This window comes from Muntiacus reevesi, chromosome 1, assembly GCF_963930625.1.
Source record: "Muntiacus reevesi chromosome 1, mMunRee1.1, whole genome shotgun sequence".
Classification (NCBI taxonomy): domain Eukaryota; kingdom Metazoa; phylum Chordata; class Mammalia; order Artiodactyla; family Cervidae; genus Muntiacus; species Muntiacus reevesi.
The window spans coordinates 12500844-12515115 of NC_089249.1; the positions used below are offsets into that span (position 1 = coordinate 12500844).

General features: G+C 43.7%; 1 long non-coding RNA gene across 1 annotated transcript; it reads right to left on the reverse strand.

Moving 5' to 3' along the window:
* Nucleotides 1-1496: 1496 nt before the first annotated feature.
* LOC136159175 (uncharacterized) lies at nt 1497-8700 on the reverse strand. Its single transcript, XR_010661423.1, has 3 exons — nt 8584-8700; nt 2552-2804; nt 1497-1597 (listed from the first exon to the last, which is right to left on the reverse strand). It is a non-coding gene; the product is annotated as an uncharacterized lncRNA (long non-coding RNA).
* Nucleotides 8701-14272: the final 5572 nt, after the last annotated feature.

Genomic DNA, 14272 nt, shown 5'->3' on the forward strand with positions numbered 1-14272 from the left:
GCATGTGAATTTTGAGGAGACACAATCACCAAGTCCATAGCAGTCTCTGATGTAGGACTGGTACTTGTTAGCAAATACTGAGTTGGATCAGAGCTATGATTTGTTTCTGAGTGAGTCCAAACAGCCACTGAAGACCAACCTGCCTGTGTGCTATCGCTTCCCTCGTGTCTGACTGTGCGACCCTATGGACTGTAACTCTCCAGGCTCCACTGTCCATGGGATTCTCCAGGCAAGAATGCTGGAGTGGATTGCCATTTCCTATTCCAGGGGATCTTCCCGACCCAGGGATTGAACCTGCGTATGTTATGTCTCCTGCATTGGCAGGTGAGTTCTTTACCACTCGTGCCACCTGGGAAGCCCTTGAAGCCCATCAGAACTGGGTTGTTTGTTTTTTTGTTTTTGGTAGGGGATCTTAGTTCCCTGATCCTGTGCCAATAGCTCAGTTGTTAAAGAATCCACCTGCAATGCAGGGAACCCCAGTTTGATTCCTGGGTTGGGAAGATCCCCTGGAGAAGGGATGGACTACGCAAACTCCAGTATTCTTGGGCTTCCCTCACGGCTCAGCTGGTAAAGACTCCTCCTGCAATGTGGGAGACCTGGGTTTGATCTCTGGGTTGGGAAGGTCCCCTGGAGAAGGGAAAGGCTACCCACTCCAGGATTCTGGCCTGAAGAATTCTATGAACTGTACAGTCGTGGGGTCGCAGAGTCAGACACGACTGAGCGATCTTCACTTGGTTCCCTGACCATGGATGGAACCTGTGCCGCCTGCAGTAGAAGCTCGGAGTCGTAACCCTGGACTGTCAACAAAGTCCCCCTACCTGAACTTTTCTGTGTTGCTTCTCAGCCTGGTGCCTGGGGTGGGGACAGGGGAATCAGAGAGAGATGGGAACCCACTGATTTCCTGTTTGCATGCCTCACCTCAAGAACTGTGGAAGAGAATTTATATTTTATTGAAAAGTACAAAATTTGAAGTGAAAGAGGAAATGAGAGCACCTAACAACAACAGTAATAAAATTGAGGATCTGCTCCACATTCCACGTGGACAAAGAGCACCCATTTCATTTCCTTGCCTGAGAGATTCTGTCCAGCCACTGGCCCAGCTCCCACATCCATGGGCTTTTTTGGGGCCATGCCTCCTGCGGGGTGACTCCGCCTAGATTCTCAATTAAGAACGGAACATTTTCTTCACTTTCACCACACAGAGGAATGATACTGTGTGTGGAACATCTGCAAATCTCAAGTGTGGGCCTCATGCAGTACCAGTTTCCCACACATAAATCTTTCTGTGAACTGAGGTCCACTGATACTTGCCTTTATAGGTGAGTGTGAGGCCAAGCACACACTGTCCTTTGGAGCAGAAGACCGAGACCCCGCTTTCCAAAGGGAAAAAAGTCTACAGTTTTAGGAGATTTGAGCAATGGCTCATGGCCCTGTGGCGTGTCTGCCTTTTCCTCCTGCCCTGCTCCACTTTGGGTGCCTGGGCGCTCGCTCAGGCAGCTGTGATCCGAGACTCTCAGAGTTGGAAGCTGTGGCCTCTGCAGCCATCCAGAGCTAGTATTCCTGCTCAGCTTGTTCAGTACAGCCTGTTTTCCCTTCCCTGTGGGCAAGGAGGTGACAGTGTCTTTGAGATCTATCTTCACTTCATCTTCAGACAGCTTGTATTAGTTAGTCATGTTCGATTCTTGGCAACCCTATGGACTATATAGCCTGCCAGGCTCCCCTGTCCATGGAATTCTCCAGGCAAGAATACTGCAGTGTTTGGCCATGCCCTCCTCCAGGGGATCTCCCCAACTCAGGGATCAAACCCAGGTCTTGTGCATTGCAGGCAGATTCTTTACCGTCTGAGATACCAGGAAAGCCCTGCTTAAATCAAATGAATTTGCTGCTTAATGCCCTAGATGCCCAACTAGGGAATGGCTAAAAAACTAAGCAAATGAAAAACTGGTGCTTCCATGTGATAGAATGTAATGCAGCTATTAAAGATCCCATTTTAGGAAAAAATACTAAATCCCCTGGGAAGAGGTTTATGTTATATTACTAAGTAAAAAGAGCAGGTTATAGGGCAATAGGTATAGCATAGTTCAGATAGGTAGATAGATGATAAATAGGTGATAAAGTGAGTGAGCAAGTGGACTTGAAGAATGGTGAGTCCTTTGAAACATTTAACTCCACCCTAAGGAACTGTGTTTCTATAATCTTCCATTTTGCCTTCGTAGTGTTAGCCATTCAGTCATGTTTGACTCTTTGCAACCCCATGGACTATAGCCCACCAGGCTCCCCTGTCCATGGAATTCTCCAGGCAAGAATACTGGAGTGGGTAGCCATTCCTTTCTCCAAGGGGTCTTTCTGACCCAGGGATCGAGGGTCTCCGGCATCGTAGGCAGATTCTTTACCGTCTAAGCCACCAGGGAGGCCCATATTTGGCCTTACACAATCTAGAAAGACTAGTAGAGACTTCTAGAAGGAAAAGAATCTTACAATTACTCAAACACAAAAATGCAGAGAATTCAGGGGATGGTGCCACACCATTGTTCCCTTCTAGCCTATCTACCGAGTCAGCAGTGATCACCAGGAGCCAGCCCTTCCTCCACTGGTCTCCCTTCCCCATCGTTTCGTCTCTCTCTCCATGGTTTTTCCGTCCTCGGACATTTCTGCAGCATCTCAGCTCCACCCTGGCACGAACAGATCCTTATAGTCCTCCATAGGAGCAGGTATAGGACTTCTAGAAGTTTCAGAATGGGGCATTACCAAGATGAACTCTTCTGGCTGATATCCAGTCCATCACATATAATTTAAGGTATGATCTACATTAAAAAAAAAAAAAAAAAAAACCCTATCAAGATTATGGAGAACAGAAAAACTCATTATCATCGACTTTTCCATATAATTACACAGATGTAATGATAAAATGTATTCACCTTGAAGAGAAAATTTCCAGTTTTTACGGAAAGCAGATGCATTACCAAATCATAATCATGGTTACACTTGAAGGTGGCATTTTCTGTATCTTAAAGTACTCTCTCCTCTCTTAGTGCCCTCTTCACCCATCTCTGTATCCTTTGCCTCCTGAAAAAAAGCTCAGCGCACCCTCTATTTGCATCACTTCTTAGAGAACATTTGACACATGAATGCTTCTTCTGTGCAAGCAGGAGCTATGGGGTTTCTGCTTCAGGTCAGAGTTACTGAAGCTGAAAAGAACAAAAAGACAAGAAACTGGAGGAAATCAAAGGGGCAGTGAGGTGAGCTCTCTAGGTTAGATCAGAGGAGGTCTTTTGGGGAGTAGGGAGTATGGAATGGGTAGCTCATATGACCATGGAGGGCTGAAGTCTTGACTTGGTTTTGGAGCCCACTGGAAGGGCAACCACAAAGCTGGGACAGTAGGGGTTCCCCTCCTGCCCCTCTGCCATCATCCTGTCCCAGATTCTGTTCCTGGCTCATCTCCCTCTCTTTTTCTTAGGTGGGGTGCTCAGCTGTTCTGGGCAACAGAATGGGAAGTCGCTTAGATGCCCTGGAGCCTTGCTTTTGTGGTTCTGATACAGAGCATTAGACCTAATTTAATTTGAAAATAATACAGAAAGATGAAAGGGAATCCCACTTGAGCTCCTCATTTTAAAAAGAGTTTTTAAAAAAAAAAAAAGATGATGTGAGCCCAAGACCTGAACCTCAAAGGAGGCCCTCTGGTCAATGGAGGCAGACAGGCCCAGATGTTTTTCCCATCTGTGTCTTGTCCCTCTGGCATGAAGGCTGGATGAGGGAGGGAGGTACACAGCAGAGGATCAGGCCAACTTGCCGATGCTGCCTTCTTATTTAGCTCATGGAAATTTCATAGCATCTAGCATCTAAGGTCTGGCTTTCCCCATGGATTTGAGGGGAAACCTCCTATAGCCCTCTTGAACTAGTTTCATGGAAGGAACTTCGATACTGTGAAAAATTTCACCCAAGATTAATTGAACTTGACATCCTGAATGTCTTTCGCATGATGTACTAAGGTGGTATTTTTGAAAATGTCAGTATCTGATACTCGGTGTGTGGTTTTTAGATGTCTAAAGTATTCCCACTTCTCAAATTTCCTTTAAAAAGCTGGAATGCAATACATTTCTGGGTTTTCTTTATTTCGGATGAAACTCCACCTTGCTACAACAGAGCTAAATATACTCCAGATCAACTATTCATTACACACACACAAATACTGAAGGACATCCAGAGTGAGTGGTTGACCTCAACTGAACACAAACCATTCTCTCCTTTCTGGGAAATTAGAATCACGGACCAGCTTTACATTAAATGGAAAGTGTACGCTACCATCTTGTGGACAAAATATAAATAACACCGAAATCTGCTGAAGACTACGTAACTGTTCTCCGTATTATAGTGAACAGCTGTCTTGTCCTGGGTTCCCCCGTGCCCTCATGATGGCCAGCCCCTGCAGTGTGGAACTTTGGTCTTGAGTGATCTCTGTCAACAAAATCAGGTGTAATGCAACATGAAGAAATGGGATTTTGCTGAGAAAATTGTGGAACGCAAATGCCAGAGACCTGGGTTCTTGACTCTGACTTCTCGTTTCCATTTTTCCAACTGTAAAATGACTCTTGTCACCTCACACAGGACACCCAGGTTTCTGGGTGAGGTTGACAGAGTTAGGTTTGCACAGTGTCCTATGGAGCTGAATGTCTTAAACCAAGATAAATTAGTTTATTAATCAGTTATTTTCTAATGAATGTAAAACTTGGTTATTTTTCTCCTGAATGGTTTTTATGGATACACTAACTCAGATTCAATTAATCTTAAAGGAAATCAAGCCTGAATATTCACTGGAAGGACTAATGCTGAAGTTGAATAATCTGGCCCCCTGATGCCAAGAGCCGACTCATTGGAAAAGATGCTGATGCTGGGAAAGATTGAGGGCAAGAGGAGAAGGGGTGACAGAGGATGAGATGGTCGGATGGCATCACCGACTCGATGGACAGGAGTCTGAGCAAACTCTGGGAGACGGTAAAGGACAGGGAAGCCGGGTGTGTTGCAGTTCATGGGATTGCAGAGTCAGACAGGACTTAGTGATTGAATAGCAACAACTCACTCACAGTCATACATCTCCACTTCCCATGCACTAAAGGAATGACATTCTAGAATGTGGAAACATGAATGGTGTCATCACAGCTGAGTAAAGAAGAGGAAGACACAGAATCCCAGTGTCTTAGGGCGGACAAGAACCTCCAAGCTCATCACACCGTATCACTTTCCTAATACTTGCATTACTTTTCAATATTCAGCCACTTTATGAACACAGTCTTCCAGGATATAAGAAAGTACTGGCAATTGTAACCACATAAAAGACAGAAACAAATTCTGGTACAAATTTATATGGACAGAGGGGTGTTCAAGAAGGAGGGGACATAAGTATAGGTACATATCACTGATTCATGTTGATGTTTGGCAGAAACCAACACAATACTGAAAAGCAATTATCTTTCAGTCATAAATAAATAAAGTTAATTAAAAATTTTACATGGATACATTTTTGGTTAATACACAGAGAGAGATGACTGAAATTGTTAGGGCTGCCCAGTTGGCACAGTGGTAAAGAATCTACCTGCCATCGCGGGAGATGCAAGAGACGCATCTTTGATCCCCAGGTCAGGAAGATCTCCTGGGGTAGGAAATGGCACCCCACTCCAGTGTTCTTGCCTGGAAAATTCCATTGACAGAGCAGCCTGCTGGGCTATAATCCATGGGGTGGGGCAGAACAGAGTCAAACATGACTGAGCACACACACACACACACACACAGGTGTATATTTATAGTATGCAAATGGCGCTCATGCCTACTAGAGCTTAAAAGATCTAAAATCAGAACTTTCCAGTGTTAAAAGTTCTCTTATCTAGGGAAGGTCTTTCATTAGGAAAGCAAGACATCTACCATAAGCTGAAGGTGTTTTATCCTATTAATTCTTCCTTTAAGCATCATATCTAAGTTAGGGATATATGTGTGTATGTGTTCTATGTGTTTTTCTTACTTATCGAAAAATCACGGCTTTCAGATTGATCCTAGTGGTAAAGTGCTGCTTAGGAAGGCATCATAATGCTCATTTTTGTTGTGATCACATACTGTAACTGGTCTTTCATTGTTTTCCTAATTGTATAAAAGAAATAATGTATGTCTTCTCTGTCTCCCTTAGAGAGTTTGCTAAGAATACAATATCGCTATCCCTGATTAATTTAGCTAATCTCAGTATTTATATTTCTGTTACAACTTTGCAATAGAAAGTAGAGCCTATTTCTAAAGAAATATGTTCACCCTAATGTTATTTACTGTCAGTGTTGAAGCACTGAGCTTCCACAAATAGAAAAGTTCTGAAACTACAAGAAGATGATGACAACAGCGGCAAAGACAGACAAGGCCTAGGCAGGAACCTGTTCCCAGCACTCGCTCTAGGAAGGTCAGGTGAGGATTAAAAATTTTACTCACCCTACTTAAGTTCCAAGCCTTCTCGATCAATTCCACTTGTCTGTGCATTTTTATTTATTTTTTTGACCTCTCTCCTTGGGGAGTCTGTTTGTTTTCACCTTGTCACCAAAAGTATAAATGAGGTCTCTGAGGGGAGGTTGTCACTTTAAAAGATCTGGGGAAGCTTTAAAAACAAAGGTGAAATAGACCATGCCTTGACTAGCTATGAAACCACCAGTGCTAAATAAAGTATCTTAACATCAACAAGAAAAGTTCCCAATATGATAAGAAGGAACCTTCTGTATTGCATTGTTTTCCACAGTTTAGACATTGTATTTTCAATTTCTGTATATTTTTATACGAATGATGAATTTTTGAATGTTAATGCTAGCATTTTATCACAAAAATTTCATGGTTCTTTTTGTGCTTCAGAAACTGCTACATTCCTAAATGTATTCTTACATAATATTTATTACATATATTCCTACATATTTGGTATAGCTTCAAAGTTATTCTTGTCTCCAATAGAACATGTCTCCAAATTAATAGTGGGACTCAGTAAGAAAGCAAGGCTCAGTGTCCAGAATGTTACTGGATAGTCAGCTCTTTATGTGCCTTGCTCTGTATTTGAAAACTTTGTGTAACAGACATAAAAGATCATCTGAGAGTTGAAGGTGTAATATAAGTTCCAAAAGAGCTCAAGGATAGGACGAAGGATGTTATTTATTGAGTGTCTGCAATGTAACAGGTAGTCTGCCAAGAGTTTTCCATTTATAGAAGTCTGACCGTCTCCATTCCAAGCTTGGTATGTACAAGTGGCTCACGCAAGTCAGAGTTAAAAGTGCTAGATTAACACTCAAAGCCCACACCCTCTTTAGGCCGTGCCTGTGGTTCCTATATAAAGATTGAAGTGTGGCCTGAGTGAGTTTGGATAGAAGAGTAAATCTCATAAAGCGAAGCATCTACCTAGAAAATTTCCAATGAATATTTTGGCTAAAGAAGTTTGGATCTTGAGAGAGAAGTTGATATGGATTTTGTGGCTCCATGCAAAGATGCCAGAACTAATGCTGTGAGAAGGTGTGAGATCTCTGATACCGTGGAAAGAGCAGGTCACAAATCCTGAATCCAGGAGAATGCCCACCAGTAAGTGGGCAGGATGAAGAAAAGAGCCTTGGATTCACAACCAATCCAGTAGACAAGGTGAGGGGTGGCCTCATGACCCCTCCCCATTTCAAGTCAGGAACATGAAACCCAGTGAGATAAATGACTTATTCAAGGTCACACATCAAATCGGCATCCAACCCAAGGTCATAAACCAGAGTCCCTATCACCCAGCCCATTGTTTTTTGCTCTGTAGTTCTAAAAGTACAGGCTTTCTGTCTTTCCTAAGCCCATTATTTCTCCCCAGCGGGTGTGAACAAATAAACAAATTCCAATGAGAGCACCCAACCCAGTCTGGGCTTCCATCTCTGTTGGTCTGACAGCCTTCTGGTCCCTAAACGAAATGATCCCGTGTTCAGCCTTGGTGCACGTGGAGGGAGGGAGGCAAAGCAGACAGTGTGGGAGAAGCAGGAGTCAGTATTAGTTTTCTCATTTAATTAACTGCATTCAACAGAGCGAATGCTGTAGGCAAATTACTACAGGCCAGTAACACATCCCTTAAGGAATACTTGGGGCCCATTTTTTTCAGCCCATTAGTGACCAGAACAGCCTCATAACTCAGGTCTGCCAAAGCCAAAAGAAAAATGTGTATAATTGGAAAAAGGTTGAAAACAATCCTGGATAATAAATTACACTTACTCAGTTCCTTTGTCCTTCCAACTCTACAGCTAGCATCACATTTCATAAGGGAGCCACGGAGAAGAGGCAAATGCCGAGAGGGAGGCTGTACTTATTAGACACCAGAGTGAGGCCTCCGAGATTAGTGGAATCAGTTGTTTACTTAGAGTCTGCTAAGCCGAAGGGTGCGTCAGGCCAAGGAGGCTTTGGGCTGCCTGCTCCCCTCAAGATCCAGAGCACACACGGCCCCACGGCTTGACCATTATCTATAGGAAAGTTGGCAGAAAGAGCTTAACCAAATCTCTTCCAATTAGGTGTTCTGATAATCTAAATTCCCTTGTGCAAATGCCAGCTACCTACCTCATCTCCTTGGACCGCCTGGAGTTATAATCGTCCCTGACATTTCATGGATCTTCCTCTCCAGGAGATTGCTGTTCAGTAAAAGGAAGATGAAATGGAGGTCTCCTGCTTACCAAGTGCATTTTCTGTAATATGCAGATACGTAAACACGCGTGCGCGCATACACGCTGGTGTCTCGTGTGGATCAAAACCAGCTGGAGTGCATTTGTCAGGGAGTGCCAAGCTTCAGTCGGTCTCAGAATTTGAGATGGATCCTCCCTGTTTTCTGGGATGCCTTTTCTGGATATTTGCTTATGCTGCTGCCAGTGATGCGTGAATTTGATCATTTCGATCCTTGTCCCTAAAGACATCTGAGGACTCATAATTTGAAGCCCCCCAAACTCCTGGGAGAGGCAGAGGAAGCAAGGCAGCTTGATCTCCCTCCCTGCTGAGAAGCTCCCATCCCTGTCCCCTGCGTGGACTACCACTTACCTACCCCATTTGGCATGTAGAGTAGCTTTGCCTGCCAATGTGCTCACAGGAACATATCCAACAAGAGCTGCCATGCCCAGCGGCATGGGTTGTACAGTGAGGGATGCTGGGAAAAGGATTTGCTCACAAGAAACTTCCTCTATAAGTGGCCTCTTTTCGACATTGTTAAGATACCACATTCACCTCACATTTACTATAATCTATTGTGATTGAAGGCAGGAGGAGAAGGAGACGACAGAGGACAAGGTGGTTGGACGGCATCACCGACTTGATGGACATGAGTTTGAGCAAGCTCCAGGAGTTAGTGATGGACAGGGAAGCCCGGGATGCTGCCATCCATGGGGTCGCAAAGAGTCAGACACAACTGAGTGACTAAAGTGATTGTGAAAGCAGGGACTTTCCAGGTGGCGCTAGTGGTAAAGAACCTGTCTGCCAATGCAAGAGACATAAGAGATGCGGGTTCGATCCCCAGGTGGGGAAGATCCCCTGGAGGAGGACTTGGCAACACACTTCAGTATTCTTGCCTGGAGAATCCCATGGATAGAGGAGCTGGCAAGCTACAGTCCATGGAGTCACAAAGGGCCGGACACGACTGAAGTAAATTAGCACAGCATGCACATTGTGAAAGCAAAGGTCAGTCTGTTGGTTATTCTCTTTTTGAAAGATCCAGTAGTCAGACCATGGAGCAATACAAAGACAATGTCTTTTTATGCAAGGTCAGCCCCAATCTTAGAACCAGGATTTATTTCTGATTGTCAGAAAGTTGTTCTAATGTGACCCGAATGATCTCTGGCTCTTCCAGAAACCTTCCCACCAAAATCCTCCCAACCTCACCCTAGCAATTTTCAAAGCCCTGTGAAGAAAGTAATTTCCTAGGAAGCGAGAATCTTACCTGTTCTGTTCATCACTGTGTTGGCACATCACATGCCCTAGACATACACTGCAGCAAGTTTGAAGGGAAGAAATGAGTAGAGAGAAAATTTTGAGCCACGGTCAGTGTTCAGAGGAGAGCCTGTCCCTTTGACCATCAAGTCGCTGGGGACTAAGCAGAGAGCAGGTCATGGGTGGGTAAGGTATGGCATATTGGATCTCTGATTGGTGAGAATAGCACACCCTGCCTGAGTGTGTGCATGTGTACACACACACACACACACACACACACACACACACAAGCTTTGGTTTAACCAATGGCAGCATCTTACTGCAAGTGTGGATGTTGTGTTTAGGTCTCTATTGGGGTGGCCAGCTCATCCCAAGAATTTCTTGTAGGTTCTGCATCCGGGAATCTCTTCCCAGCACATCATAATGATTGGTCACTCTACAGCCTTCAGATCTTCCTAAAGAGACAAATGGTAGATGCCTAAAACCTAGTTTCTGAGTACCTGCCTCTCTTTTTCTTATCTGCAAAACAAAGATAGCAACTTCATATGGTAGTTTCAAGATTAAATTAGAAGTTATAGACATTAAGATTATCAAGACAGAAAATTTATATTCTAGCTCAGTAGCCCTGAATGGGGCTTCCCCAGGTGGCTCAGTGGTGAAGAATCTGCCTGCCAGTGCAGGAAATGAAGGTTCAGTCCCTGGGTCAGGAGGATCCCCTGGAGAAGCAAATGGCAACCCACTCCAGTATTCTTGCCTGGTAAATTTCATGGACAGAGGAGCCTGGCGGGCTACAGTCCATGGGGGCCACAAAGAGTCAGACACAACTTAGCGACTAAACAACAACAAGCCCTCGATGAGTGGTTGTGAACACACTTTGTGAACTGAGACGTAATTGTGCATCCGAAATGCTGCTGGGGTGCATGGGTGGTTCAGTGGTAGAATTCTCGCCTGCCGAAATGCTGCTGGAATTAGGAGCATGTCTTTTTCTTGAATACCTCTCTGCCCAGTTTTGCTGAGTCTGTACAGCTCTGGATTAATCAGCGTCTCTTCTGTGAAGCCCCTCAACTCACTCCAGCCACAGTGGTTTCCCTTGCTTTCTAAGAATCTTAAGTCATTTGAAGAAAAGTGTTCAGCATCACCATTCTTAAGAGTATGTGCTCTGGAGTCAGTGAAGTGGATTTTGGCTCCACCTCTTAATATTAAGGTGACCCTGGGCAAGTTAGCTAACCTTGTGGGGCTCTATTGTTCTCCTTTACTAAATGGGAGGAATTTGAATAGTATCTGTCTCATTTGTAGTTGGGTGTATCAAATGAGATAATGTTAAATGTGTGCCTTGCATAGGCTAAATGATTAGATATGTTAGTTGCCCTGCCTTGAAATATATTTAATATTTACATGCTTAGAATCCTGATTCTTGTAGGATCTCCAGTTTGGAGAAGGATCCTTTTGTAGTCAGTCCTAAAGGAAATCAACCCTGAATATTCATTGGAAGGATTGATGTTGAATGCTATAGCTCCAACACTTTGGCCACTTGATGCAAAGAGCCAACTCATTGGAAAAGACCTTGTTGCTGGGAAAGATTGAAGGCAAAAGGAGAAGCAGGTGGCAGAGAATGAGATGGTTAGATAGCATCACCGACTCAATGGACATGAATTTGGGCCAACTCCAAGAGATAAGGAGCATAGCATGTTGCAGTCCATGGGGCGGCAGCATGACTGAGGGACTGAACTATAACAACCCTTCGTAGTTATAATCTTTCATCTCCCCTAAACTTTTTATGTGCTTAACTTCTCCTGTGTTTTTTATGTATTTTTTATGTCTTACCTTCTCCTGAATTGTAAGTTCCTTGAGGTTAATAATAATAATGTTATCTGTACCACTTCCACCAAAACCAACAGTAGTTATAGCATTTCGAGTGCATTTTATTGTACTAGGCACTGTGCAAAGCAAATTGCCATCAATAGGGGAGCCCTAACTGTGAAGCAGATACTTTACTGAGGTCACTTCATTAATCCCCATAACATCTCAGTGTGGTAGGGATTATTAGCTCCTCTTTACAGATGATTTTAGATAAGGTGGATATTAAGTAACTTCCCTATCAGCTGGGACTCACTGAAAACTGTCTGGTTCCAAAGCTCATGCCTTTCTATATTGCTTAGGTCCTAGGATCACCCAAATTACCTGGTGCACTTCCCCCCCCCCCCCACACACACACAGAACAAAGTGATGCTTCTCAAACTGTTCTGTGGATACAGATCACTTGGGGGTCTTAGTAAACATCAGAAGTTTCTGGTTCTGGAAGTCTGGGGCAGGCCTGAGGTTCTGCTTTTCTAATAGGTTCCCAGTGATGCTGCTGCTGCTAGCCAAGGACAGCAAGGCCACATAGCTTGGTAGATTAATAAGTGAAGTCTCTAGGATCTACATTTTCTGAAATTCTTGGGGCTGGAGATGGGCATGGTGAGGAAGATGGCAGGAGAAGAATATGGAGTGAAGCTGCATGAGTGACTGGTCATATTTAGGTTTTATTCCTAACTAGAGTGATCACACCTTGCTGCTCAGCCCCTCAGTCATGTCTGACTCTTTGCGGTCCCATGGACTGCAGCATGTCAGGCTTCCCTGTCCTTCATCATCTCCCAGAACTTGTTCAAACTCATGTCCATGGGGCTGATGATGCCACCCAACCATCTCATCCTCTGTCACTCCCTTGTCCTCCCGATTGTACCTTGGGACCACTTTTATCTGTTTCTCTTAAATTCTATGATATTTGCTGTTCCTCAGACTCGCCTGATGATCAGAATCAACTGGGGCACTGATGAACCCTGCAGTGCCTTACCAGGGTGGTCTCCAGAAAATTTTAATTTTAGCATGTTCTTTAGGTGACTCAGTGTCAGAGAATTTTGGAAAATGGTGTAAGTGCTAAAGAAATTGCAAAAGCAGGCAACAAATGAGCCGTGGTGTAGTGAAGGAAGACTTGATGGGGAGGTAGGTAGGAGATGAAGTTTGTCTTTAAAAAATGAAAGGCCAAACCAAAAGGAATTCTTGCACATTGGTTTAAGTTGGTGTAACCATTTTAGACAGTTGTTTAATGATATCTTCCCATGTTGAAATACATCTATCCTGTAAGCCAGCAATTTCACTCCTAGATATAGACCAAATAGAAATTCGTGCACAAGGGTACCTAAAGTCTGAACAAAAATTTCGTAGCAGCATTATTTGTAATGGTCCCAAACTTGAAATAAATCATATCTTCATCAATAGTAAAGTGGAAAGATTGTATTGTAGTCATATGGTGGAATGTTACATGGCAATGAAATGAATCCCCATTGCAATAAGTAGACACAAAATATGGATAATATGGTTTCTGTTATATGAAGTTCAAAAACAGGCATTTTTTAATCTATGGCATTAGCAATTTTAATCTATGGCAATTTTATCTATGGCATTTTTTAATCTATGGCATTAGAAATCGAGATGTGATTTTATTTGGGGAGTTGGAGGGCCCCATGTCTGGAAAGGGGCTTAGTAGGGGAACTTAAGTACTGATAGTATACTGTCTCTTAGCCTGGGTAGTGGTTATGTGGATATGTTCATTGTGTGATTATTTATTCAGAGGAACACTTAACAAGTGTGTACTCTTTTCTATACAAATATATGAATACTGTGTTTCAAGAAAACACACGCAGTCATACCCACAGGGTTTGAAAAAGAAGAGGGGAGACCACAGCTCAGGTATGCTCTAGGAGAGGTTTGCAGGGGCCATATTTCTCAAGGCTCATCTCTGGGATAGGACATTGAACTTGCCCTCAAGGATTTCATTCTCCCCAATCTTATCATATACCAAACCAGATATTTCTGAAGAAACTAGCCACGGGCCACACCCGTCTTTCTCTTGGAGAGACACTTACACATCACTTACCCTGTGGACTAGTTTTGTTCCTCATTGGAAGAAACAGCCAAGATTCATTGCTGCTGGAAACTTGCCATAACCATTCGGCATTACAGAGAATTATCAATAAAGCGTGATGAATCCTGTGAATAGTTTAGTCAAGTCGATAATCACAGGTTTCCACTTCCCATCTCTCCACCCCCTCCCGAGGCAGACAGACATGCCCATTGTTCTGGCTTCTGTATCCAACCTTGCAAAATCTACCTTCCACAGCTCCCAAGGCATGAGATTTGCTCTTTCTGATTACCCAGCTGGCCCTTAGTCCTGGCTTTATCTTCAAGCCAGAGGCTTGGGTGGTCTTTGAGAAACCTGACGAGAAGGTCATTAACAAGGAATCATATTCCCAAATTGACCTTTCATGAAACCTCAAACTAAAATCCCCCTGGAGCC